This window comes from Odocoileus virginianus, chromosome 16, assembly GCF_023699985.2.
Source record: "Odocoileus virginianus isolate 20LAN1187 ecotype Illinois chromosome 16, Ovbor_1.2, whole genome shotgun sequence".
NCBI lineage: Eukaryota > Metazoa > Chordata > Mammalia > Artiodactyla > Cervidae > Odocoileus > Odocoileus virginianus.
In genome coordinates this window covers 20,281,880-20,309,219 of record NC_069689.1, presented here as the reverse complement: position 1 = coordinate 20,309,219, position 27,340 = coordinate 20,281,880, and the positions used below count along the sequence as shown (strand labels likewise).

Here is a 27,340-nt window from a genome sequence, read left to right as displayed (position 1 = left end):
TATTTATTATATATATATTTATATAAATATAATATGTACTTATAATATGTATTATATATAAATATATTTATACATTAAATATATATTAGATAAATATATAAATATAATTCTATATAATTATATAATATAATTATAACATATAATAGATAAATTATTTATATATATAATTGTAATTAGTGTAATATATTTTAATGTATAAATATATTAAATATATAATCTATAATACATATAATATATACTTAATATATATAATATTATATATTATATAATTATAATATAATATATAATATAATTATATGTAATATATATAATTATATTATATATAAATCTTTAAAAATTATTAAATCATATATGTTAAGTTATATATAGAGAAATTATTAAATTACATGTATATTGTATATTATATTTAATTTTAATTATATATAAATAAATATATTTATTTAATTATAAATTATAATTAGATGAATTGTAAATTAATTATAAATAAATTTATTTATATAAATATAAATATATTTACATTTATATAAACTATATATATATATATATATATATATAAACTATATAAATATATAACCTAAATGCTGTAATACAGGTATAATAAGTGTACTATCAGACGTGTAAGTTAGGTGTAGTAGGACAACAAAGAAGAAATCACTGGGGAAGATATGTTCAAATAGGATCACAGGGAATTCCCTGGTGGTTCAGTGGTTAGGACTCCACACCTCCAATGCAGGGGGAATGGTTTCTGGGAACTAAACAGGATCACTAAAGACTTAGAGAATGAAAACAGAATGCTTTCAAGGAAAAAGAATGAAATAGGATGTGTTCAAGGCATGAAGTAGCATCCTGTGTACAGGGTGTCATCTAGTCACATATAATTTGCAATAGGTTACATGGCTATGAAAATGAAGATTTTTAAAAGATTTTTAAAGATTTAAAAATTTTTTTAAGATTTTTAAAGATTTTCTTTAAAATAGCAGTGATTTTTAACATAGGCTTTAAATAATCCTAATAAGGCCCAGATGGTAAAAGAAAGAACATTGTGAACACTGATATATTGTTAATAAGAAAGTATTCACAGACATATTTCAAAACATATTACCATTTCAAAGTTACTATACTACTCTGTTGAAAAATGTGTTCTTTTGCAAACACTGGCTTCTGTTCTGTCTTGGGATGCCATGTGCTGCCTCTTCAGTTCAGTTCAGTCACTCAGTCGTGTCTGACTCTGTGATGCCATGGACTGCAGCACGCCAGGCCTTCCTGTCCATCACCAACTCCCAGAGCTTACTCAAACTCATGTCCATTGCATCGGTGATGCCATCCAACCATCTCATCATCTGTCGTCCCCGTCTCCTCCTGCCGTCAATCTTTCCCAGCATCAGGATCTTCTCCAATGAATCAGTTCTTCATATCAGTGGCCAAAGTATGGGAGCTTCAGCTTCAGCATCAGTCTTCCCAATGAATACTGAGGACAGATCTCCTTTAGTATGGACTGGTTTGATTTTCTTGCAGTCCAAGGGACTCTCAAGAATCTTCTCCAACACCACAGTTCAAAAGCATCAATGCTCAGCTTCCTTTATAGTCCAACTCTCACATCCATACATGACTACTGGAAAAATCATAGCTTTGACTAGATGGACCTTTGTCGGCAAACTAATATCTCTGCTTTTTAATATGCTGTCTAGGTTGGTCATAGCTTTTCTTCCAAGGAGCAAGTGTCTTTTAATTTCAAGGCTACAGTCACCATCTGCAGTGATTTTGGAGCCCCCCAAAATAAAGTCTGTCACTGTTTCCATTGTTTCCCCATCTATTCATTATGAAGTGATGGGACCAGATGCCATGATCTTGGTTTGCTGAATGTTGAGTTTTAAGCCACCTTTTTCACTCTCCTCTTTCACTTTCATCAAGAGGCCCTTTAGTTCCTCTTCACTTTCTAAGGGTGGTATCATCTGCATATCTGAGGTTATTGATATTTCTCCCAGCAATCTTGATTCCAGCTTGTGCTTCATCCAGCCCAGCATTTTGTATGATGTACTCTGCATATAAGTTAAATAAGCAGGGTGACAAAATGGCCTTGATGTACTCCTTTCCTGATTTGGAACCAGTGTGTTATCCCATGTCCAGTTCTAACTGTTGCTTCCTGACCTGCATACAGCTTTCTCAGGAAGCAGGTCAGGTGGTCTGGTATTCCCATCTCTTGAAGAATTTTCGACTGTTGTGATCCACACAAAGGCTTTGGCATAGTCAATAAAGGAGAAATGGATGTTTTTCTGGAACTCTCTATTTTGATGATCCAACAGATATTGGCAATTGGATCTCTGGTTCCTCTGCCTTTACTAAATCCAGCTTGAACATCTGGAAGTTCATGGTTCATGGTTCATTTCCTGTTGAAGCCTGGCTTGGAGAATTTTGAGCATTACTTTGCTAGCGTGTGAGATGAGTGCAATCGTGTGGTAGTTTGAACATTCTCTAGCATTGCCTTTCTTTGGGATTGGAATGAAAACTGACCTTTTCCAGTCCTGTGGCCACTGCTGAGTTTTCCAAACTTGCTGACATATTGAGCATAGCACTTTCACAGCATCATCTTTTAGGATTTGAATTAGCTGAACTGAAATTTCATCACCTCCACTAGCTTTGTTCGTAGTGAGGCTTCTTAAGGCCCACTTTACCTCACCTTTCAGGATATCTGGCTCTAGGTGGGTGATCACACCATCGTGGTTATCTGGGTCATGAAGCTCTTTTTTGTATAGTTCTGTGTGTTCTTGCCACCTCTTCTTAATATCTTCTGCTTCTGTTAGGTCCAAACCATTTCTATCCTTTATTGTGCCCATCTTTGCATGACATGTTCCCTTGGTATCTCTGGTTTTCTTGAAGAGATCTTTAGACTTTCCCATTCTATTATTTTCCTCTATTTCTCTGCATTGATCACTGAGGAAGGCTTTATCTCTCCTTGTTATTCTTTGGAACTCTGCATTCGAGGGGTATATCTTTCCTTTTCTCCTTTGCTTTTCACTTCTTTTTTTTTCTCAGCTATTTGCAAGACCTCCTCAGACAACCATTTTGTCTTTTTGCACTTCTTTTTCTTGGGGATGGTCTTGATCACTGCCTCCTGTATGTCACGAACCTCCATCCATAGTTCTTCAGGCACTCTGTGTATCAGATCTAATCCCTTAATCCATTTGTCACTTCCACTGTATAATCATTAGGGTTTGATTTAGGTCATACCTGAATGGTCTAGTGGTTTTCCCTACTTTCGTCAATTTAAGTCTGAATTTGGCAATAACAAGTTCATGATCTGAGCCACAATCAGGTCCCAGTCTTTTTTTTTGCTGACTGTATAGAGCTTCTCCATCTCTGGCTGCAAAGAATACAATCAATCTGATTTCAGTATTGACCATATGGGGATATCCAAGTGTAGAGTCTTCTCCTGTGTTGTTGGAAGCAGGTGTCTGCTATGAGCAGTTTGTTCTCTTGGCAAAACTCTGTTAGCCTTTGCCCTGCTTCATTTTGTTCTCCAAGGCCAAATTTTCCTGTTACTCCAGGAACCTCTTGACTTCCTACTTTTACATTCCAGTCCCCTATGATAAAAAGGACATCTTTTGGGGATGTTAGTTTTAGAAGGTCTTTTAGGTTTTCATAGAACCATTCAACTTCAGCTTCTTCAGCATTACTGGCTGGGGCATAGACTTGGATTACTGTGATATTGAATGGTTTCCCTTGGAAATGAACAGAGATCATTCTGCAGTTTTTGAGATTGCACCCAAGTACTGCAGTTTGGACTCTCTGTTGACTATGATGACTACTCCATTTCTTCTAAGGGATTCTTGCCCACAGTAGTAGATATAATGGTCATCTGAATTAAATTCACCCATTTCAGTCCAGTTTAGTTCACTGATTCCTAAAATGTCAATGTTTACTCTTGCCATCTCCTGCTTGACCGCTTCTAATTTACTTTGATTCATGGGCCTAACATTCCAGGTCCCTATGCAATATTGCTCTTTACAGCATCAGACTTTACTTCCATCACCAGTCACACCCACAACAGGGTGTTGTTTTCTCTTTGGCTCCATCTCTTCATTGTTTCTGGAGTTATTTCTCCACTCTTCTCCAGGAGTATATTGGGCACCTACCAATCTGGGGAGTTCATCTTTCAGTGTCATGTCTTTTTGCCTTTTCATACTGTTTGTGGGGTTCTCAAGGCAAGAATACTGAATACTGAAGTGGTTTGGCATTCCATTCTCCAGTGGACCATGTTTTGTCAGAACTCTCCACTATCACCCGTCTGTCTTGAGTGGCCCTACATGCCATGACTCAAAGTTTCATTGAGTTATCAGTATCTCCAAGATACTGACAAATCAAAACACAGTACCTGAACAGGAACAGTGAAGTGAGTTCAATCCATCATCATGTTTACTTGATATAGATCAGGGGACTGCACTGCTGAGAACAACACAAACATGCTGAAATTAACAGATTCAGTGAAAAATTATGTAGGTTAAGAAAAAAGCTTTTAGCTTCTACTTTGAGCATAGACAATGGCTAAATGAGGATCTGTTTAAAGGGCACCAGATGACATATGACTAGCCCTGCTCATAGCTGTGTCTTCTGCCTGAATATCAGTGCAGGTTGATTTATTGGGATGCCATACCAGCAACAGCAGCAAGTACACTGTATCAGGGGATGAAAATTAACAAATATAGGTTTGGAAAATTACAGGATGATCACTTGAAATTAGCCTCACATAAAGTTTCACTACATTAAATGGGACCATATTTAATTGGGTGTCTAAAGAACAATGTCTAGCAGAGAAAGCCACCAAACAGCTAGAAGATTAGATGAACTGCAGTACAAAAAAAGGGGGGGGGCAGAAACCTTGAATTTTCTGCCAAGTCCAGAAAAAAAAATACATTGTAGCAGTCTGTGCAGAGGCATGACAATCTTTCCATTGATTGCCAAGAATCTAAGTCTGGTTTTTAAAATTTAAAAAGGAAATGGAAGCAAAATGTTAAGGAACAAGACCCACTCTATTTTGGAAAGACATGTAAGAAGTGCTGATTAATGAGTAAAAATAGTTACTGAATTCCTACTGCAAGTCTACTATCTACTGTGTTACCTGATAAGAGAGAAAATAAAAGTGACAAAATCTGTCTTTTGTGGAGTTTATAGTTAACTGGCCAGGCAAGATACATCAATGTGAAAGAACAAAGTAACAATGTAAGGTCAAATGATTTTTGCCAAAGTGATGCAGTTGTAGACAATTAGTGCATAATTCAAAAGAGAAAGATATGAACTAAGCTGGAACTTGAAGGAAGATCTCAGATAGAGAGGATTCACACTGTATCTTGAAGAAATCTTGGATTCTAATCTGAGGTCAGTAACCATTAGAATAGTTTTGAGTAAGTCACATTATTTCTCTTGATTTTCATCTTCATTTACAAAATGGAAGTTTCAAATTAAGCAGTCTTTAAAACCCGTTCCTGTTCTAAAATTCCATAATACTTTTTTAGAGGTGAAATGGTTAAGAGTATTCAGAAAGTGTTTCAGACAAATTCAAAGAAACTGGGAAGAAGTGGGATGTTATTGGAAGTGGGAAGAAAGCATAATGATATGATGTCAAAACAAAATCACAGCCTACTCCATACTATCAGTTAATATTGTCCTTCAGAAAATGTTTACTAATATTAAAATTCTAGTAGCAGGCAGATACATCATGGCAAAATAAACTGCTATGGTAGAAACCTAAAGAACATCTCGGAGGCACAATAAGATAGTAGTCATTCCTACTTGGGAGCACCAAGGCATGCGAGGTGTCAAAAACGTTTTAAAGGAGGTAGACTGAGTAGTTTCTTCGTTGGGTGTTGGTAAAGGAAGAAGAGACTAAAAGCTTCAGGAGGATCTTTCTGGCTCTGCTGTGTGCTCTGAGACCCCTCCTACCTATAACATTATTTCGTTACACAGCAGGCACTCAACATTTGATTAAGTAATCAGTGAATTTAATTAATGCACACTTCATGAAATAAAGCCTTGAACAAAGTAGGATTCCAATAACATAATGCTATAATAGTGAATTTTTAAAAAATTTCATTTAATTCCAGGCTCTTGGAATGGAAAAATTAATGTTGTTAAAATAGCTGTACTACCCAAAGCATTCTACAGTTTGAATGCCATCCCCATCAAAATACCCATGATGTTTTCACAGAATTAGAATGAATAATCATAAAATCTATATGGAACCAGAAAAGGCCCAGAATTTCCAATGCTATCCTGAGGAAAAGGAACAAAGCTGGAGAGATAACCATTCCAGACTTCAGATTATACTACAAAGCTACACTAATCAAAACAGAGTGTATGGCACAAAAACAGACATATGGATCAACGGGACATAATAGAAGGCCCAGAAATAAATATATGCACCTATGGTCAAATAATCTATGACAAAGAAGGCAGGAATATACAGTGGAGAAAAGATCATCTCTTTAACAAGTGATGTTTGGAAAACTGGACAGCTGCGTGTAAACGGATTAAATTAGAACACTCCTTCATGCCATATACAAAAATAAAACTCAAAATTATTTAAATACCAAAACATAAGATATGACACCATAAAACTCCTATAAGAGAACATAGCCAAAACATTCTCTGATGTGAATCACAGCAATATTCTTAGATCAGTCTTCTAGAGTGAAAAAAGACAAAAAATAACAAATGGGCCTAATCAAACTACCTTTTACACAGTGAAGAAAATTATCAACAAAATGAAAAGACAACATACACAATTGGAGAAAGTATTTGCAAATGATGCAACAGACAAGAGGTTGATATCCAAAATATACAAATAGCTCATACAACTCAATATTGAAAAAACAAACAATCCAATCAAAAAATCAACAGAGGATCTAAATAAATATTTTTCCAAAGAAGACGTGCAAAAAAAAAAAAAAAGACGTGCAGATGGCCGACAGGCACATGAAAAGATGCTCAACATTTGCTAATTATTGGAGAAATGCAAATCAAAATCACAATGAGATATCACCTCATACCAGTTAGAGTAGCTATCATCAAAAAGTCTACCAATAATAAATGCTGGAGAGGGTGTGGAGAAAGAGAACTCTGGTATAATGTTGGTGAGAGTGTAAATTGGTGCACCCACTATGGAAAATAGTATGGAGTGCCTTAAAAAGCTAAAAATAAAGCTGCTGTATGAGCCAGCAATCCCACTCCTGGATATATATCTGGAAAAAAATGAAAACTCTAATTTGAAAAGATATGTGCACACCAGTGTTCATAGCAGCACTGTTTACAATAGCCAAGACATGGAAAGAATCCAAGTACCCATCAACAGATGACTGGCTTAAGAAGATGTGGTATGTATGCATGCATGCTAAATTGCTTCAGTTGTGTCTGATTCTTTGCGACCCCATGGGCCATAGCCCACCAGGCTCCTCTGTCCATGGCATTCTCCATGCGGGAATACTCAAGTGGGCTGCCGTGCCCTCCTCCAGGGGATCCTCCAAACCCAGGGATCAAACCCGTGTCTCTTATGTCTCCTGCATTGGCAGGTGAGTTCTTTACCATTAGTGCCACCTGGGAAGTCCATGGTATGTACATATGTGCATATATACAATGGAATATTACTCAGCATAAAAAATGAAATATTGCCATTTGCAGCAACATGGATGGACATAGGGAGTATTATAGTGAAGTAAGTCAGATAAAGACAAACACTATGTGATATCATTTACACATGGAATCTAAAAAATAATACAAATGAATCTATATACGAAACAAATAGACTCAGACATAGAAAGCAAACTTAAGGTTACCAAAGTGAAGAGAGAAGGAGAAACAAATTAACAGCACTGGATTAAGAGATACAAACTTCTATACATCAAAAAGATAAGTAACAAGGATTTGCTGTATAACACAGGGAATTACATTCAATATCTTGTAATAACCTATAACATAATGTAATCTGAAAAATATATATAACTGAATCACACTGCATACCCTAAACAAACGCAATGCTGTGAATCAACTATACTTCAATAAAAAAAATAATTTTCATTTAGAAGATGACTCACTTCATAATAAAATTTTCAAGGAGTATTTTCTCAATCAACAATTATAGTAATAATATAACTGTGATCATAAGGGTATCTGAGAGATTTGTACTACTGTAATTAATAATGGAGAAATTCATCAATAAATGGTAATGAAAAAAGAAAGTAAGTTGGGGAAGCATTCCAATATGAAACAAACAAAGGGTCAGAGACATAATATAGCCTGAAAAACAGGATATCCTTAGAGCTAGGGCATAAGATATAGGGAAAAAATAAGGCTGGAAAGGTTGATAGATGCTGGGTTGCAGTCTTAACTAAAACCACAACCCTTTAGGTTTGAGATTACCAATATTTTGACTCTAAGAACTTCTTTTATAATGTCAGAAACTGTACAGATAGTTTATACTCATGTGAGAGTAAGTATATACATAGTGTTCACTGATTAAGAAAATATATAATGGAAAAGGTTATGAAGTCACTAGTAACTTTTTTTAAGTTTTTATTTTATTCATCATCATAGCATCTCAGACTTTTTTTTTTAAGTGGTGAGATTATGCAGAAGTTATTTATTCAATATACAGACAAAGGTTAGTGAACAAATAGATTCATTCATGCCCCCACCACAAACTGAAAACCACTGCTATAGTAATAGCAACAGTAGTAGCAACATTATTTTTATTAATTTTTATTGGGTTATGGTTGTTTTATAAGGTTGTGTTAGTTTCTGCTGCATAGCAAAGTTAATGAGCTATACATATACATATATCCCCTTTTTTTTACTTCCTTTGCATTTAAGTCAGCACAGGGTATCAAGCAGAGTTCCCTGTGCTAGACTGTATGTTCTCATTAGTTATCTATTTTATACAAACTACCAATAACGTATATATGTCAATCCCAATCTCCTGATTGCTCCCACCCCTCCTTTCCCCATGATATCCATACATTTATTCTCTATGCTTTGCAAATAAAATAATCTATACCATTTTTCTAGATTCCACACATATGCATTAAAGATGGTATTTGTTTTGCTCTTTCTGACTTACTTCGCTGTCTCTAGGTCCATCCATGTCTCTACAAAAACTTACGGAATGGTTCATGAATTTGCGTGTCATCCTTGCACAGAGGTTAGGCTAATCTCTGCATCGTTCCAATTTTAGTATGTGTGCTGCCAAAGTGAGCACAGCAGTAGCAACATTTATTGAATATTTGCTAAGTGGCTGTTCTAAGTGCTGCACAGGTATAACTAATTTAATTCACACAATGACCATATGAGATAAACATTATGATTACCCTATTTATAACAGTTTGTTTTTGCTTCCTTATACTTTTCTTCTCTTTTCCTTTACTAAAAGACCCTCATTTTCAAATGAGGATATTACTGCTGGAAGGTATATTTCCTTGCCTCCTTGGTCTCTGGGGAGGTGGTGTGGTGACTGTGTGATTAAGTTTAGAGCCATTAGAAATAAACGAAAATGTACATTTGGAGAGGTCTTCTTAAATGTTGGAGGAGGGTGTACCCTTTCTCCTTCCTGCTTCCTGCACCAAAAATGTCTGGAAGTGAAGATGAGGTCCATACAGTAGGGATGACAGAGCAGTGATCTGGAAGAAGCCTGCCATACCAGTCCTAGATGGCTTGCTTCTGAATTTATTTTATGTGAAAAAGAAGAAAATCCTATCTCATTTAAGTTACTAATTTCCCCCCTTATATGGAGTCGAACTTTATCCTAACTGATATGCCATTTTGAAAATGAGAACACTGAGGTTCTGAGTTTAAGTAACTAGCTTGATGTTACAAAATTATTGAGAACAAAGGGAGAATTTTAATTCACACATTCTTACTCCAGAGCCCACATTACCCCTTACAGTATATTGCCTCTTGCTATACAACTGTAGGAAATGGGTCTGATAAAGGGAAGTAACTTAACAAATCTGTGTGTTCTCTTGATGACTACTGGCTGCCGTGGGAAGGGGGCATTCTCTTCACAAAGCAATGCTTTTCAACTGAAGTAATTCTGAGGGGGGCTGATAACTGAGTGCCATCTGTGGACAGCACTCCTAGCAGCTAGGGGGAAAAGTCCTTCTTTTCTGAAAGGGGATTTGGGTGGTGCATCGTGGTGGCCATCACCCATGCTAATATCATGCCCTTTCCTGTGCCTGTGACCTTTCCCCTTAACTATCCAAAACCTGGTCCATGTTGGGGTATAAGAGTCTGGACCCATCCAACTCAGGACCACCCTAAAGTGTCATCCCAGCTTCAGAGCTCTTCAGGGAGTTGGCTGAGGCTTTCTCTGACTTCACAGCAGCCCAACTTCTCTCTCTGCCCATCCTTTCTTTCCGTGGAAAGTTTTAAGGAACACTGCCTTAAAAATAAACAAACAAAGACCTTCCTGTTACTGAACTCAATCTCAGAGTTTGTTTCCTGGGGAACCCAACCTGTGACGTCATCATGTCTTTATTCAATCACTGACTTTAATTGGAAGGGAGGTAATACACATCAAGAAAAAGAAAACTGTGGAAATTCCCTGGTGGTTCAGTGTTAGGAGCTGGCACTTTCACTGCTGGGGGACCCAGGCTCAATCTCTGTTTGGGGAACTAAGATCCTGCAAGCCACGACATTATTTGTTTTGGTCTACCCAACACTCTTTCTGTTTCTTGGTATCAGACTGCCCACTGGCAACAGAGGAGTGTCAATGGGTCAATCATAACACCTCACTTCTCTGGCCACAGTGATGGGTACAAGAGTCATGCACATGATCAGGCTTGGACACTAGAATCCTTCCCTGGTCATTTTTGTATTGAAAGCTAGAAAACAGAACTCCCTTGCTTCTCAGATCATGGGACTGACAGGACGTATCCTTAAGGATGCTGGGGCTACATTTTCTGTCTACAAGAAAAAAGGCCCTCTGAAGTGAGAGAGAATAAATTCAAGCAGAGGGCAGAAAAAGAAAAACTCAGTTCATGCTGCTCATCCAATAGTACTGTGAATTATCCTAGTATCTATCTATTTGATGCTTTTGAACTGTGGTGTTGGAGAAGACTCTTGAGAGTCCCTTGGACTGCAAGGAGATCCAACCAGTCCATCCTAAAGGAGATCAGCCCTGGGTGTTCATTGGAAGGACTGATGTTGAAGCTGAAACTCCAATACTTTGGCCACCTGATGCGAAGAGCTGACTCATTTGAAAAGACCCTGATACTGAGAACGATTGAGGGTAGGAGGAGAAGGGGACAACAGAGGATGAGATGGTTGGATGGCATCACCGACTCAATGGACATGGGTTTGGGTGGACTCCGGGAGTTGGTGATGGACAGGGAGGTCTGGCGTGCTGTGGTTCATGGGGTTGCAAAGAGTTGGACACGACTGAGCGACTGAACTGAACTGAATCTATTTACACACACAAACACACACGACTTTACTTATATATTTATTGCTTAAACCATTTTGTTTCTTTTTTTTCATTTGCAATGGAAACAACTTGCCTAGACATCTGTGTATTTTCTGTTTCTATGAGCTGCCATCTCCTCTAACCTAGTCCTACTCAATATCCTAAATATTGACGAATAAGCAATAAAATAATCTACTTTGCTCAAATCCTGGAAGTTAAAAATTTTTTATGAGTCAACATATATTGAAAACAATACCTGCCAGTGTTTTGAGCTCAAGATAATGTCAGAGTTGTAAAAGAAAAATAAATGACATAATTTTTGCCTTTAAGGAAGACTCCATATAAAAACAAAATTCCTATGATTTAATCTCCCTTGCTACTCTATAATAGCTTCTTACCCTTCCCTTAAATCTTAAAACATTGTCTGTGATTATACTGCCTTTCCAATTATATGAATATATTTATGTCTGTATTCGGTGTCATGAAAGATATCCCCCCAATAGGAACTTTTTAAAACTAATTTTTAAAATTTTAGAAATACAGAAAATCTGTAAAAATATGATTTCCCATATACTCAACATCTAATCACCTATGTTATTAACATCCTATAATAGCATGGTAGATTTGTGACAATCAACCAATAAAACATTATTATTAATTAAAGTCCAAGTTTATTAAAATTTCCTTAGTTTTTACCTAATGTTCTTTTTCCATTCCAGAATCCTATCTAGGATACCACATAACATTCTTCTGGCTGTGAAAATTTTTCAGACTTTCCTTCTTTTTGATGACTTTGATAGCATGTAGGATTATTACTGGTCAGGCATTTTTCAGAATGTCCCTCAGTTGAGATTTGTCTGATGTTTTCCTTGTGATTAGATAGGGTTATAGGGTTTTGGGGAGGAAGACCACAGAGTGCTACTCTCAGCACATCATATCAAAGGTACATACTACCAACACAACTTATCAATGTTGCTGTTAACCTTGACCACCTGATTTAAGGAGCTGATTTTTACCTCAATTTGTTTAATACCAAATTCAGAACCATCTATGTTGTCTTGTTGTTTAGTTCCTAAGTCATGTCCAAGTTTTTTTAACCCCCATGGACTGTAGCCCACCAGGCTCCTCTGTCCATAGAATTCTCCAGGCAAGAATACTGGACTGGGTTGCTATTTTCTTCTTCAGGGCATCTGCCTGATCCAGGGATCAAACCTATATCTCCTGCATTGCACAAGGATTTCTATCACTGAGCCAGCTGGGAAGCCCCTAAATAGAGCACTTTTACACTGTCTTGGTAATATCTGGTTTGGGCTGTTTAATAGGGAGAAGAGCTTGAAGAAGTAAGCATCCAAGCAGATTTTAAAAAAGTTATTTTCCCTGGGGGAAGGGTGGAAAAAGGATTGGTTTTCTAGTTTCAGCCCTGCCACTTTCTAGATGTATGATTCTGGGTAAGTTACTTCCACATCTGTAAAATGGAATAATGGTAGCAAAGAGTTAAGCACCTGATGAAAAAATGTATGTGAATGTGAAAGTAATAATATACTTTTACATGCTAGAATCTCAAAATTAAAAAAATGAAAACACTTTCTATAAAGAAAGAGTAACATCTTAAGTAGTTAACATCACTTTACAGATTAAGTTTCAACTGCTGGGCTAAGCAAAGCAAGGCCAATATGAAACTGAGGAAAGGATAGGTGTCCACTATAATCAAGGATTTCCCATTTTTGGCCTTGCTTTTTTTTTCCCTGCCAAAGTCTGGATGTCCTTTCTTGGATCTTATGAAGCCAGAGCAAAGGACTCAAGCTAGATGTAAAGTAGATACTAAAAATTTGGGGGTTTTTTTTGGTATCTGTGAGAGAGAAATCATCACTCTTTGAGGGTGCAATAGTTTTTCCAGGCTACTCTAGGACTATTAGGCAGGTAACTTTATTTTTGAAATGGATAGGAAGCACAGAATAATTATTCTATGACAAGTCTTCCTGCCTCAAAATCATACCACTCTGATTTAAATGAAAATACCAAAGTTTTTGCATTTGGGGGGTTTTATGCACATGTACGTTCTTGAACCTGATGTCTGAAAAAATAAATCAGCTCCACCTTCTCCTTAAACAGGATAGAGCCAGTAACTTTTAAAACTTTCATGTAAGGACAAAGGAAATATGCAGAAAAAACAAGAAGAAGTAGTGGCTTTTTCTGTATCACTGCAATTAAAGCCAAACATATAGCAACAGTTAGCCTCGTAGCCTCTTATAACGCAAAGAGCAATGATGTTCGATACCAATGATCCGAATCCAAGCCTAATTCTGTCTCAAGATACGGGACTTTGCAAAAGTTTCTGGGACATATTTGTGCTCATCCATAAAACTGTGTTGCTGAGAGGATAACATGGAAAAGGGTTTCTCTTGTGACTCAGATGGTAAAACATCTGTCTGCCAACACGGGAGACACTAGTTCAATCCTCGGGTCAGGAAGGTTTCCTGGAGAAGATGGCAACCCACACCCAATATTCTTGCCTGGAAAATCCATGGGATCCCAAAAGAATGTGACACGAATTTTTGACTAAACAACAAAGCACGCAGAAACAATTTGTAAGAGAGCTATTATCTCTCTCCTAGAATGTGCTTGCTATTAGTGATAACATGAGTTATTATTCATTGTGGGCAGCTCTGGACTTTCTATTTGGAAGCCTAGCTTAGGCAAAAGCAACAGTGAGTTTAGGAACAGTTTCTAAAAGCTCACCCTTCCTGAAGTTCTTTCCCTTAGTGTGAAGGCAGTAATCTTGGAAACCAGGCTGGCACCGCCCCTTTCAGTCATAAAGCTTAGTTCTAGTTCTTCTTCCTTTTCTCTGTAATTTGGGACACTGCTATTTCATGGTCATTTTCTTTTGGTTGTTTTCTTCTCTTCACAATGTCAGCACAAGCGAGAAAATCTACTGAAGCAAGTACAAAATCTTCCTTGTCTCCCCTTCTGTTGCGGCTCACCTAAGTTTTCCCTACATGGCGGCTGCAGCCTCAGACGTCCTCAAAAACAAAAACTCTCATGAGGGCCTAAACCGTGGGTCAAGGACATTCACCAGGTAAAAGTCGAAGACATTCCGGTTCAGGTACAAGAGCTAACCCAGATAACCAAACGGACCACACACTTCCACACAGAGATAAATCGCACGAGATAAGACTGAAAGCGAGACAAGTCCACTTTCTCGCGAGAAGAGGAGGCGTCGACAGTTCAGTTCAGTTCAGCAGTTCAGTCGTGTAGAGAGCTCTTCGTGACCCCATGGACTTAGCATACCAGGCTTCCCTGTCCATCACCAACTCCCGTAGCTTACTCAAACTCAGGTCCATCGAGTCGGTGATGCCATCCAATCATCTCATCCTCTGTCGTCCCCTTCTCCTCCCGCCTTCAGTCTTGCCTAGCATCAGGGTCTTTTCCAATAAGTCAGTTCTTCACATAAGGTAGCCAAAGTATTGGAGTTTCAGCTTCAGCATCAGTCCTTTCAGTGAATATTCAGGACTGATTTCCTTTAGGATGGACTGGTTGGATCTCCTTACAGTCCAAGAGATTCTCAAGAGTCTTCTCCAACACCACAGTTCAAAAGCATCAATTCTTTGGCGCTCAGCTTTCTTTTATAGTCCAACTCTCATATCCACACATGACTACTGGAAAAACCATAGCTTTGACTAGGTGGACCTTTGTCAGCAAACTAATGTCTCTGCTTTTTAATATGCTGTCTAGGTTGATCATAGTTTTTCTTCCAAGGAGCAAGCATCTTTTAATTTCATGGCTTCAGTCACCATCTGCAGTAATTTTGGAGCCCCAAAAGATAGTCTGTCACTGCTTCCATTGTTTCCCTATCTATTTGCCATGAAGTGATGGGACCGGATGCAATCTTAGTTTTCTGAATGTTGAGCCTTAAGCCAACTTTTTCACTCTCCTCTTTCACTTTCATCAAGAGGCTTTTTAGTTCTTCACTTTCTGCCATAAATGTGGTATCATCTGCATATCTGAGGTTGTTTATATTTCTCCTGGCAATCTTGATTCCAGCTTATGCTTCATCCAGCCCAGCATTTCGCATGATGTACTCTTCATAGAAGTTAAATAAGAAAGGTGACAATATACAGCCTTGATGTACTCCTTTCCCAATTTGGAACCAGTCTGTTCTTCCATGTCCAGTTCTAACTTGCTTCTTGACCTACATACAGATTTCTCAGGAGGCAGGTAAGGCAGTCTGGTATTCCATCTCTTGAAGAGTTTTCCACAGTTTGTTGTGATCTACACAGTGAAAGGCTTTGGCATAATCAATAAGGCAGAGGTAGATATTTTTCTGATATTCTCTTGCTTTTTCCATGATCCAACGTATGTTGGCAATTGGATCTCTGGTTCCTCTGCCTTTACTAAATCCAGCTTGAACATCTGGAAGTTCATGGTTCATGTCCTGTTGAAGCCTGGCTTGGAGAATTTTGAGCATTAATTTGTTAGCGTGTGAGATGAGTGCAATTGTGTGGTAGTTTGAACATTCTCTGGCATTGCCTTTCTTTGGGATTGGAATGAAAACTGACCTTTTCCAGTCCTGTGGCCACTGCTGAGTTTTCCAAATTTGCTGGCATATTGAGCACAGGACTTTCACAGCATCATCTTTTAGGATTTGAATTAGCTCAACTGAAATTTCATCACCTTCACTAGCTTTGTTTATAGTGAGGTTTCCTAAGGCCCGCTTGACCTTGCCTTCCAGGATGTCTGACTCTAGGTGGGTGATCACACCATTGTGATTATCTGGGTCATGAAGCTCTTTTCTGTATAGTTCTTATTGTATTCTTGCCACCTCTTCTTAATATCTTCTGCTTCTGTTAGGTCCATACCATTTCTGTCCTTTATTGTGCCCATCTTTGCATGAAATTTTCCCTTGGTATCTCTAATTTTCCTGATGAGATCTTGTCTTTCCTATTCTATTATTTTCCTCTATTTCTTTGCACTGATTACTGAGGAAGGCTTTCCTATCTCTCCTTGCTATTCTTTGGAACTCTGCATTCATATGGGTATATCTTTCCTTTTCTCCTCTGCCTTTAGCTTCTCTTTTCTCAGCTATTTGTAAGACCTCCTCAGACAACCATTTTGCCGTTTTGAGTTTCTTTTTCTTGGGGATGGTCTTGATCACTGCCTTTTGTACAGTGTTACGAACCTCCATCCATAGTTCTTCAGGCACTTTGTCTATCAGATCTAATCCCTTGAATCTATTTGTCACTTCCACTGTATAATCGTAAGGGATTTGATTTAGGTCATACCTGAATGGTCTAGTGGTTTTCCCTACTTTCTTCAATTTAAGTCTGAATTTGACAATAAGAAGGCCATGATGTGAGCCACAGTCAGGGGAACCTAGGAAAGGGCTCCCTTGGCGACCTGGACCCAGCCAATGGGCGGGGCCAGAATTAAGCCCACCCGTTTCCGGCTTCTTTCCCCGCCTCCTAACCCTGAGGTGTTGGGCCTGGGGTGCGGGCTGCCGGGTTTTCCTGGTTCCGCCCAGCTGGTGCAGGGTCTAGCTGAAAGCCTAGGGCACACGCTTTGGCAGGATTTGAAGGGGGAACGGGGAGGGGCCTACGGCTTGCGGCCCCGCCCCCTTCTCCTGTTGGCCGGCGGGCAAACTTAGCTACACAATGAAAAATTCTCTTGGGTGGAATAAGCAGAAACCCATGAAATTTTGGAGTATTAAAAGGAGATCTTTAGACTTGGATGGTTAGGCATTACTAGTCAAATTCTCTACAATCTGTAAAGAAAGAGAAGTCTTTTCTAGTAATTTATACTCTGGATTTCATTTCTTCCATCTATTGGACTGGGATTATCAGTTTCTTTCAGTAGGTTTTCACTTTTACCTTCAACCATATGTAGGTGTTCACTGTTCTAAAATTTTTTGTATTCTTCTATATACTCCATTCTCCCAATCAACCAATGTCTTTGTTTTTACTTTCACTGCTAAACTCTAGTTATTGGTGGTCTATAAATGTTTCATGTATTTCTTTTTTCATCCCCATCCTAACTTTTTTCATTCTGTATACCATCCTTCTTTCCTCCTCTTTTCTGAAGCTATTTACTTGAAGGTCACAAATGGCAGTCTTCCTGGTCAAATCAAAAAGCATTTTTATTCTTATTTTGTTCAGTTTCTCAATTGATTGTTTGTAACATTTTGGAAACTATCTCCTTTCTTGCGTCTTTATCATTGAATTCTCTGGATTTGCTCCCTATCTTCTTCAGTATGCTTATTCCTTTCTGGATATCCCCACTACCACCCCACAACTGTCTAATAATAATAAACTATATTCTTGGGTCTTTGTTTTCCCCTTACAGCAGTATTTCTCAAGGTGGTGTTAAATAGAATACTGCCCTAGAAATTGTTCATAGATGGTCAGGAGAAAAAAGGAAAACCTTCTTTTTGGAGGAAGATGTTGAGCAGTGTAAATAGTATATCCTCTTCTTGGAATTTATAATTCTGCTAGCATATAAAGGCTCTGAGAGATGTGTTAGTAAAGAAGCCTATTTAATTTTGTTTAACTTATTCTGTATCAGTTAATTTGATCACAGACTAGTATTTTCATGGCCTGCTTGTTACCATGGTACAGAAGAATGTAGCAAAGCACACTAGTTTGGAAAACGTTGCCCTAGGTACCTAGATGATCCATAGATGAAATATTTCTTTTAGAGGTGTTTCCTTTCTTCCTGCTGCTCCCTCAAGAGCTGAGAAGAGAGATTTATCATGTGTAAATGATCTAAAATCCTTCTGGATGGTGATAATGTTGGAGAAAGAAGTAAATTTGACAATTAGTGTCTTTCTTTTTAAACTAGATTTGTTTTAATGTTTAATCATGTTAACTTAGTCTCTTTAAAGTAAAGGCTGTCTCTGCCTTTCAGGGTTTTTACATGTAGCGCACACTGGTGCTGACCCCTTCAGTAGTCATTGGGCTATGTCCTGATTGGTCTAAACTGATAATGGTAATTTCATTATTCCCAGTGATTAGTTTATGAAGGGGCTGGCAATGAGTTGTGAGGGGAAACTTCCTTGCTCCTTGAAAGAGTTGTACATGCACCTCTGTGATATTCTTCCCCCAAATCAAAAATCTCCAGTCTAATCATAAGAAAGCATCAGACAAACTCACATTCTGGGACATTGTACTAAATACCTGAGAAGTACTCTTCAAAGAGTCACACTTGAAGAGTCAGTCTCTTCTGCCAGATGTTGTTGCTTCACCACATTATACCTGAAATCAGAGTAACCAGAGTGCCAGAAAAGTTAGCTAAGAAGTGGCTGAGGCACTGAAGATGAAGACGGCAGAGTGTTAACAATAGAAAATTGGCACAAATAAAGAAAAATTCTTGGGGGCTTCCCTGGTGGCTCAGTGGTAAACAATCCGCCTGCCAATGCAGGAGACATGGGTTCAATCCATGACCTGGGAACATCCCACATGCTTTGGAGCAACTGAGCCCATGCAACCACAACTCCTGAGCCTGTCTTCTAGAGCTCAGGAACCGGTGCATCCTAGAGCCTGTGCTCCACAGTAGGAGAAGCCGCCACAGTGAGAAGCCCGAGCACTGCAACGAGAAAGTAGCCCTGCTTGCCATAACTAGAGAAAAGTCAGAGCAGTACTGAAGACCCAGCACAGCCAAAAATAAATAAACAAAATTTTAAAAAATTCCTATTGTATAAGCCAGTCACGTTGAGAGTTCCTTAGTTACAGCCTAACTGAGGTATCCTATCTATTAAGTTTCTCATTGTCACAGCGGTTAGATGTGACATCTGAGATGTAGGTTAGATCTTCTATATCCCCAGGGAAGTGTGGGCAACGGCCTCAAATCTGCGTGTGGTTTGAGGGTTCCTCAAGAGATTTTATCTTAAGATCAATAGTGGTGTTTGGATGCCTGACTCGGTACTTGCTTCACAGTCTGTTGGAGATCAGGATCCTTAGGTCACATTACCTCCCTGTATACCCTTCCCCACTCCATGGATGTTCCAAACCAAAACTCCCTTTGCCCTGATGAGATAGCTGCCTTAGGTATGATGTGTGTGTAGGGAGTTTTGGCAAGGTGGCCCTTGTTCAAATTACCTTAAAAAAAAAGTTATTTTAGAACATTTAAGATCTACGGGATTATTGCAAAGATAGTACAGACAGTTTCCTCATACCCCACACCTAGTTTTTCCTGTTATTAACATTTCACATTAACGTAGCACATTTGTCATAATTAATCAACCCCTATTGATGCATTCAAAAAACTAAGATCATGGCAATGGGTCCCATCACTTCATGGCAAATAGATGGGGAAACAATGGAAACTGACAGACTTTATTTTCTTGGGCTCCAAAATCATTGTAGACAGTGACTGCAGCCATGAAATTAAAAGACGCTTGCTCCTTGGAAGAAAAGCTGTGACCAACCTAGATAGCATATTAAAAAGCAGAAGACATCACTTTGCCAACAAAGGTCCAAATAGTCAGAGCTATGGTTTTTCCAGCAGTCAAGTACAGATATGAAAGTTGAACCATAAAGAAGGCTGAGCATTGAAGAATTGATGCTTTCAAACTGTGGTATTGGAGAAGACTCTTGAGAGTCCCGAGATCAAACCAGTCAATCCAAAAGGAAATCAACCCTGAATACTCATTGAAAGGACTAATGCTGAAGCTGAATCTCCAATGCTTTGGTCACCTCATGCGAACAGCCGACTCGTTGGAAAAGACCCTGATGCTGGGAGAGATTGAAGGCAGGAGGAAAAGGGGACAACCGAGGGTGAGATGGTTGGATGGCATCACCCATTCAATGGACATGAATTTGAGCAAACTCTGGGAGATAGTGAAGGACAGAGGAGCCTGGTGTGCTGCAGTTCATGGTGTGGCAAAGAGTCGGACATGGCTGAGTGACTGAACACCACAATTGATGCATTATTAATAATTGGAGTCCATACTTTATTTAGATTTTCTCAGTTTTTCCCTAATGCCCTTTTTCTGTTCCAGAATCCCATCTAAGATTCCACATTACATTTAGTTGTCATGTCTCTTTAGGCTTCTTTTAGTTTTTTTTTTTTTTTTTTTTTGACTTTATTTTTTATAATCTTGACAGTTTTTTTTTGTAATTTTTATTTATTTAGTTAGCTATTTTTGGCTGTGCTGGGTCTTTGTTGCTGCATGAGCTCGTCTCTAGTTGCAGCGAGTGGGGCTACTCTGTAATTGCAGTGCTCGGGCTTCTCATTGCGGTGGCTTCTCTTATCGTGGAGCACGGGCTCTAGGGTGTGTGGGCTTCATTAGTTGCAGCACGTGGGCTTAGTAATTGTGGCTTCCAGACTCTGGAGCTCAGGCTTAGTTGCTCCGTGGCATGTGGGATCTTCCTGGATCAGGGATCAAACCTACATCTCCTGCACTGGCAGGCGGATTCTTTCCTACTGAGCCACTAGGGAAGGCCTGATCTTGACAGTTTTGACGATTCCTGGTTAGGTGTTTTGTAGAATGCCACTCTACTGGGATTTGTTTGATTCTTTTCTCGGGATTAGTCTCAGGTTATGGTTTGGGGGAGGAAGATGGCAGAATGAAGTACAGTTCTCATCATATCAAGAGAACATCTCTCAAGATGACTTATCTCTCAATGTTGACCTTGATCACCTGACTTGAGGTAGTGTTTGTCAGGTTTCTTCACTGTAAAGTTACTCTTTTTTCCCCCTTTTCCGTGCTTCTCTTTGAAAGGAGATTGCTATGTGCAGCCAATGCTTAATGAGTTGGGAGTTATATTCTGTCTCCTTAAGGGCAGAGTATCTATGTAAATTACTTGCAGTTTTTCTGCATGGACCTTTGTCTCTTCTCCTTTATTTATTATTCAATTCTTTATCTCAGTATGAACTCATGGATATTTATTTTATACTTTAGTTTATAATTCACCACTACTTTATTTTGTTGCTCAAATTGTTCCAGCTTTAGCCATTGGGAGCTCTTTTATTTGCCTCTGGACATAATACCCCATCATTGTCATAAACCCCTTCCTTAGTTTCTGTCACTACAAGATGCTCTGGCTTATTTTGTATACTTCCTGCCCTAGTCCTAGAATCCTTCTCCACAGAGCCCTAGTTCCTTTTATTGGAAAACAGTATTAGAGACAAAGTCTAGGTGCTGGATGTACTGATTGCTACTATCAGACTATCTTTGGAAATCTTGAAATCCCTGCTTCATAAATACCAGAAAGGTGACATTGTTTATCTTCCAGTTTATTATTCTGAATTGCTGTTTTCGGTTTGTTACCTGGGCTGTTAGAACACAGAAATTCTTTTTTCCCCCTACACTCTGAACTTTTTATTTTGTATTGAAGTATAGCCTGATGCTGGGAGGGATTGGGGGCAGGAGGAGAAGGGGACGACAGAGGATGAGATGGTTGGAGGGCATCACCAACTCAATGGTTGTGAGTTTGAGTAAACTGCGGGAGTTGGTGATGGACAGGGAGGCCTGGCGTGCTGCGATTCATGGGTTCGCAAGGAGTTGGACACGACTGAGTGACTGAACTGAACTGAACTGATGGCCGATTAACAGTGTTATAATAGTTTTGGGTGAACAGTGAAGGGACTCAGCCATACGTGTACATGTATCCATTCTTCCTTAAACCTCCCTCGCATCCAGGCTGCCACATAACATTGAGCAGAGTTTCCTGTGCTATATAGTTAGGTCCTTGTTGGCTATCCATTTTAAATATAGCAGTAGGTACATGGCCATCCCAAACTCTTTAACTATCCCTTCCCTCTAACAATCATAAGAACACAGAAATTCTTTAAGGGAGCCTGAAATTGTCCTTGGAAGTGAGAGACAAGGTCCACTTCTCTGGGATTCCCCCCATATTTACCTTGTTTTTTTTTTTTAAACTTCCTCCCTAAAGTGTTTCAGTCTAGAAGGGTGTATTAGTTGTCTAAGCTACCATACAAAACAGCACAGACTGGTTGGCTAAAAGCAGCAGAAATTTATGTTCTGCTGGTCCTGGAGTCTAGAAACCCAAGGTTGACATACTAGCAGGTTGGTTTCTTCTGGAGCCTCTTTCCTTGGCTTGCGGATGGCCTCCTTCTTGCTGCTTTGTCATCACATGGTTATCCTTCTGTGCTCCTGCATCCCTGGGGTTCTCCCTCTTCTTATAAGGGCACCAGTCATATTGGATTAGGGTCCCACCCTAATGGCCTCATTGTAACTTAATTACCTCTTTAAAGACCTTATTTCCAAATAGGCCACATTCTGAGGTACTAGGTGCTGAGACTTCAGTGTGTGGGTTTGCAGGGACACAGTTCAACCCATGACAAGAGGGAATCTATGACACACACGCTGCTTTTTCTTTCCTCATTCTGTGAGAAAGACCCTTTCTTCTGTTTCCTGGGTATGGGCTATTTCTCCTATCCTAACTTGAATTCTTCCTGCCTGTATCTTGTACCAAAGTTATGGTGGGCCAAGACAAGCTCTTGATAAATCAAAGCTGTTTGAATACAGAAAAAATCCTTCCCAAAACTGTTGTTTTGTTACAGATGGAAAAAAAAGAAAATCAATTTGAGTTTTGAAGCCGAACAGTAAATGACCTCTTTTCCCTTTAACAACCATAATCCTCCTTGAGGCAGTACATACGTTTGCTTGAACAGGGAAAAGGTCACATGCCAGAAGGAGAGTGGGAAACATATTGCTTTTTTTTTTAAAATACCCTTATTATGTGTGTATGTACACAATGCTCATACACATAACAAATGCATATATGTAAAAACCGTGGCTTGGAATAAGTGTTCATTACCATGATCTCAAGTCCTGACTATGCCATTTAATATGTGTAGAACATTGGGCAAGTCACTTCTCTGTGCCTTGGTTCCACATCTATAAAATGAGGACAATAATAGTTACCTCTCTCATTCTTGTGAAGTTTAAATAAATGAATTCATTAAATGCTTTGAACAGTGTCTACCACATTGTTTAACAATGTTTAGTGTTAAGTTAGCTATTATTCCACAACTACTTCCTTATTTCTGACCTGCCTTCTTTCCAGGATGGATTCTATCTATGTTCCTGCTTAAGATCCGGTCCCAGTTCTAGCCAGCCTGCCTTGCCCTTTGCTCCGGGGTGTCTGACTCTCCTCTTGGCACCTTTCCTGGTCCATTTCTAAATAGGCATAGTTGACTCCTCTCACGCCTGTCTCCGCTGACTCCCTGACACCTGCGTTTTTATTGTTGTTTAGTTGTAAAGTGTCTGACTCTTGACAGCCCCATGGACTGTGGTCCACCAGGCTCCTCTGTCCATGGGATTTCCCAGACAAGAATACTGGAGTGGGTTGCCATTTTCTCCTTCACTGATGCCTGCCTCTGTAATCTGAAAATCAGCCCTGTGCAGTTCTTCTAACACTCTGCACATGAAAATTCCTGCCTTTGCCTCCCCCATCATAACCTGGCCAAATTCCAGCTGTCATTTAATTGCTATGTCAAATTATTCATAAACCATACAGAGGTCATGCCTCCTTTCCAGACTGCATTCCTTTCCTACCTTCTTGGTCCCTGTAATGTTCATGCAGCCATTATTGAGACTGAGGTTAGAAATTTTGGTATCATCTTTGATACCTTGAGCGTCTCAGACTCAGTGATTCAACATGCAGAGGAGTTATTTGATCAAACTGAGTTTTAAAAAAATCACTCTGGTTGCAGAATAGAGAATTGATTGGAAAGGAAGCAGGAGCTTCCTAACTAGTCTTCTTGCCCTGAACTCTTTCAGTTAGTCCTACCCCGTTAAGCAAACCAGATCTCCCTCCAACCTTACTTTTGGAATAGTTGAAATACTCACTGTGTCAAATCAGAATTCTGCTGTCTAACCTTTAAGGTCTTCCATGGAGGGCCTCCATCTACTTTTGTCTCCCACTGTCTCCTGACCCAAACTGTTCCAGATGTGTTGCTTTGCTAACCTTTGTCTCCTCACCTGCCTTTCTATGTCATGTCAGTTCCTGTTTCTGTACTTCTGTTTGTGTTTTTGACTCATAGCTTCTTGCCTCTTTTGGAACATCGACCACGAAGCCCTCTGACTTCTGACCTGGCATGTGATTTTTTTTTATACCCAGTTAGCATTTATTGTTTGAACCACTCTAAATTATTTTGGTTTTCATTTTTCACTGATAGCTTCTTAGATGTTAACTTTGACTTGTCAACAAAGTTTTAAGTTCCTTGAGGAAGGACCATATTTAAAATTTTTTCCAATGAGTTCTTGATAGTCCTTAGTGCCGATACAAAGTGTTACAGGTTACAGAATTAGAGTGGACTCTAATCCAGTTTCATGTGTCCCTATAAGAAGAGGAAATTTGGATACATAAAGAAACACAGGGGAGAAGGCCACATAGAGATGAAGGCCTTGACTGGAGTGATGCATTTATAAGCCAAGGAATGCCAAGAATTGTCAGAAACCACTAGAAGCTAAGAGACTGTAGCCCCCCAAGCTCCTCTGTTCATGGGTTTTCCCAGGCAAGAATTCTGGTACTTTGCTATAATGGCTCTAGGAAACTAATATAAGCTTTAGTAACAACTCTGGCAGATTTTTGAAAGTTACTTTATTTTTGTAGAAACTGACAAGCTGATTCTAAAATATATGGAAATGCAAATAACCTAGATTAGCCAAAACAATTTTAAAAAGAACAAAGTAGAAGAACTTAATACTCCCTGATTTTAAGACTTATTATATAGTAATATAATACTATATAGATATAGTAATCAAGACTGTGGAGTTATTGAAAAAAATAGGCATATAAATCACTGGGATGGAATAGAGTGCACAAATAGACCCACAGATATATGGTCAATTAGTTTTTGGCGAAAGTGCCAAGGCAGTTTAATGGGGAAAGGAAAGTCTTTTCAACAAAAGATACTAAAGCAACTGGATATCTTTATGGTGGTGGGGTGGGTGGTGCTGTTATATAGTTTGTGCTACTTCACAACATAAACAAAATTAACTTGGATCATGGACCTAAATGTAAAAGGTAAATGTAAAATCTAGAAGACAAAACAGGAGAAACTATTTGTGACTTTGGATTGGCGTGGGTTTTTGAGGACACAAAAAACTTGAACCATAAAGAGAAAAATAGATAAATTTGACTATCAAAATTAAAACCTTTGCTCTACAAAAGGCACTACTTAAAAAAAAAGAAAGAAAGAAAAAGCAAGTCATGGGTTGGAAGACATATTCAGAATACATTTATCAGATAGGAGAATTGTATCAGTGCAGCCCCCCTGTACCAGGACCCAGCCCACCTACCAACAGGCAGCACCAGCCCTGCTGAGCATCTGGCCACCACCAGCTCTAAGACCCCAGGGCTGTACAATCAGAGATCCAGGAACCCTGCTCAGCCTACTAGCACATTATCACTAGTCTCTGGGACCTCTTGGGCCCCAAACTCACCTACCAGCAGGCCAATACCACCTTCAACCCCTTAGCTAGCTACCCTAGTATCCAGCCCCACTCACTAGTGGGCCAGCACCAGCTTTGAGACACCCTAGACCCTGCAACCTGCTGTGTCAGGAATTGGTCCCATCCACCAGTGGGCCAACACTAGCCTTAGGATCCCAAGCCCCTCAGCCAGTAGCCTGTGACCCAGCCTCACCAACCAGGGGCCAGCAGCCTCCACACAAGGAAGGGCTTGGCAACCAACGGAACTGGGGGCCAGCCGTACCTATCAGACTGCCCACAGTAGACCACCAACAACAGAAGGACCCGCATGGCCCAGATAGGGGGCTCCCCTCGAGCATGTAGCTCTGATGACCAGAGGGGAGTGTGCTGTTAGGATGCAGAGTACATCTACAAAAGCCCGCTTTTCCAAGGTTGGGAAGTGAAACCAACCTACCAGATACTTAGAAATAAAAACAGTAAATTAGGCAAAATGAAGCAGCAGAATAGTATCTTCCAAATGAAGGAGCAAGATAAAACCCCAAAAGAGCTCAGTGAAGTGGAGATGGGCAATCTGCCCAGAAGAGAGTTCAAGGTATTGAACATAAAGATGTTCAGAGAACTCGGGAGAAGACTGAATGAGCAGAGTGAGAAGTTAGAAGTTTTTAACAAAGAGTGAGAAAATATGTAAAAAAGAACCCAACAGATGAAGAATGCAATAACTGAAATGAAAAATACACTAGAAGGAATCAACAGTAGATTAGATGATACAAAGGAAAGGATCAGTGAACAGGAAGGCAGAATAGTGGAAATCACTGAAGCTGAACAGAAAAAGGAAAACACTAAGAGAAACTTAAAGCATCATGAGAAACTAAAATTACTGCATGCCTTGCCTGTGCCAAGAGGAACACAAACTTTAGTCAAAGGGAACGTTAATTCTCTTACAAAGAAGAAGCCAAAATGCGGAAACCTTTGGTCTTCATTCACAAAAAAATAGTTCCTTGCTTAATGAAGTTACAGTTCAAGTATTCCTTGTTGCATCAGAGGACATATACCACATCGCCACATCATATGAATTGCTTATTTTCTTCTATGGAGTGGGTGAAAGGAATCTCCTTGAATGTTCTTTTAGGTTCTTCTGTTTAAGTTGTAGCCAACATTTTTCAAGAATCAGTTTTATGATCTTCATGGAACTTCCTGAGATTACTCTGACCCTTATCATGGGAGCAAGAAGAAGCAGAGAAATAAGGAAATGAGAAAGGAAGACAAAAAAGAGAAGTGGAAACATGTGTCTAAGATCTTTGCAGTAGGAGTACATTAACCTCTGGGAGGTTGCCCACGGATCTCACATGGCTGGCAGGTGACTGAGTTGGAATTTGAACTCAGGCTCTGTCTGACTCCAGAGATCGGAATAAATGCTCCGCTATGAAGGGGCTTCTCAGGTGGCGCTAGTGGTAAAGAACTAGGCGGCCAGTGCAAGAGACATAATAGACAAGGGCTCA

The 27,340-nt window shown here is 39.2% G+C and overlaps 1 non-coding gene across 1 annotated transcript; it reads right to left on the bottom strand.

Moving 5' to 3' along the window:
- Positions 1 to 9,140: 9,140 nt before the first annotated feature.
- Positions 9,141 to 9,244, bottom strand: LOC139038787 (U6 spliceosomal RNA). The gene has a single exon (XR_011491934.1). It is a non-coding gene; the product is annotated as a U6 spliceosomal RNA (small nuclear RNA).
- Positions 9,245 to 27,340: the final 18,096 nt, after the last annotated feature.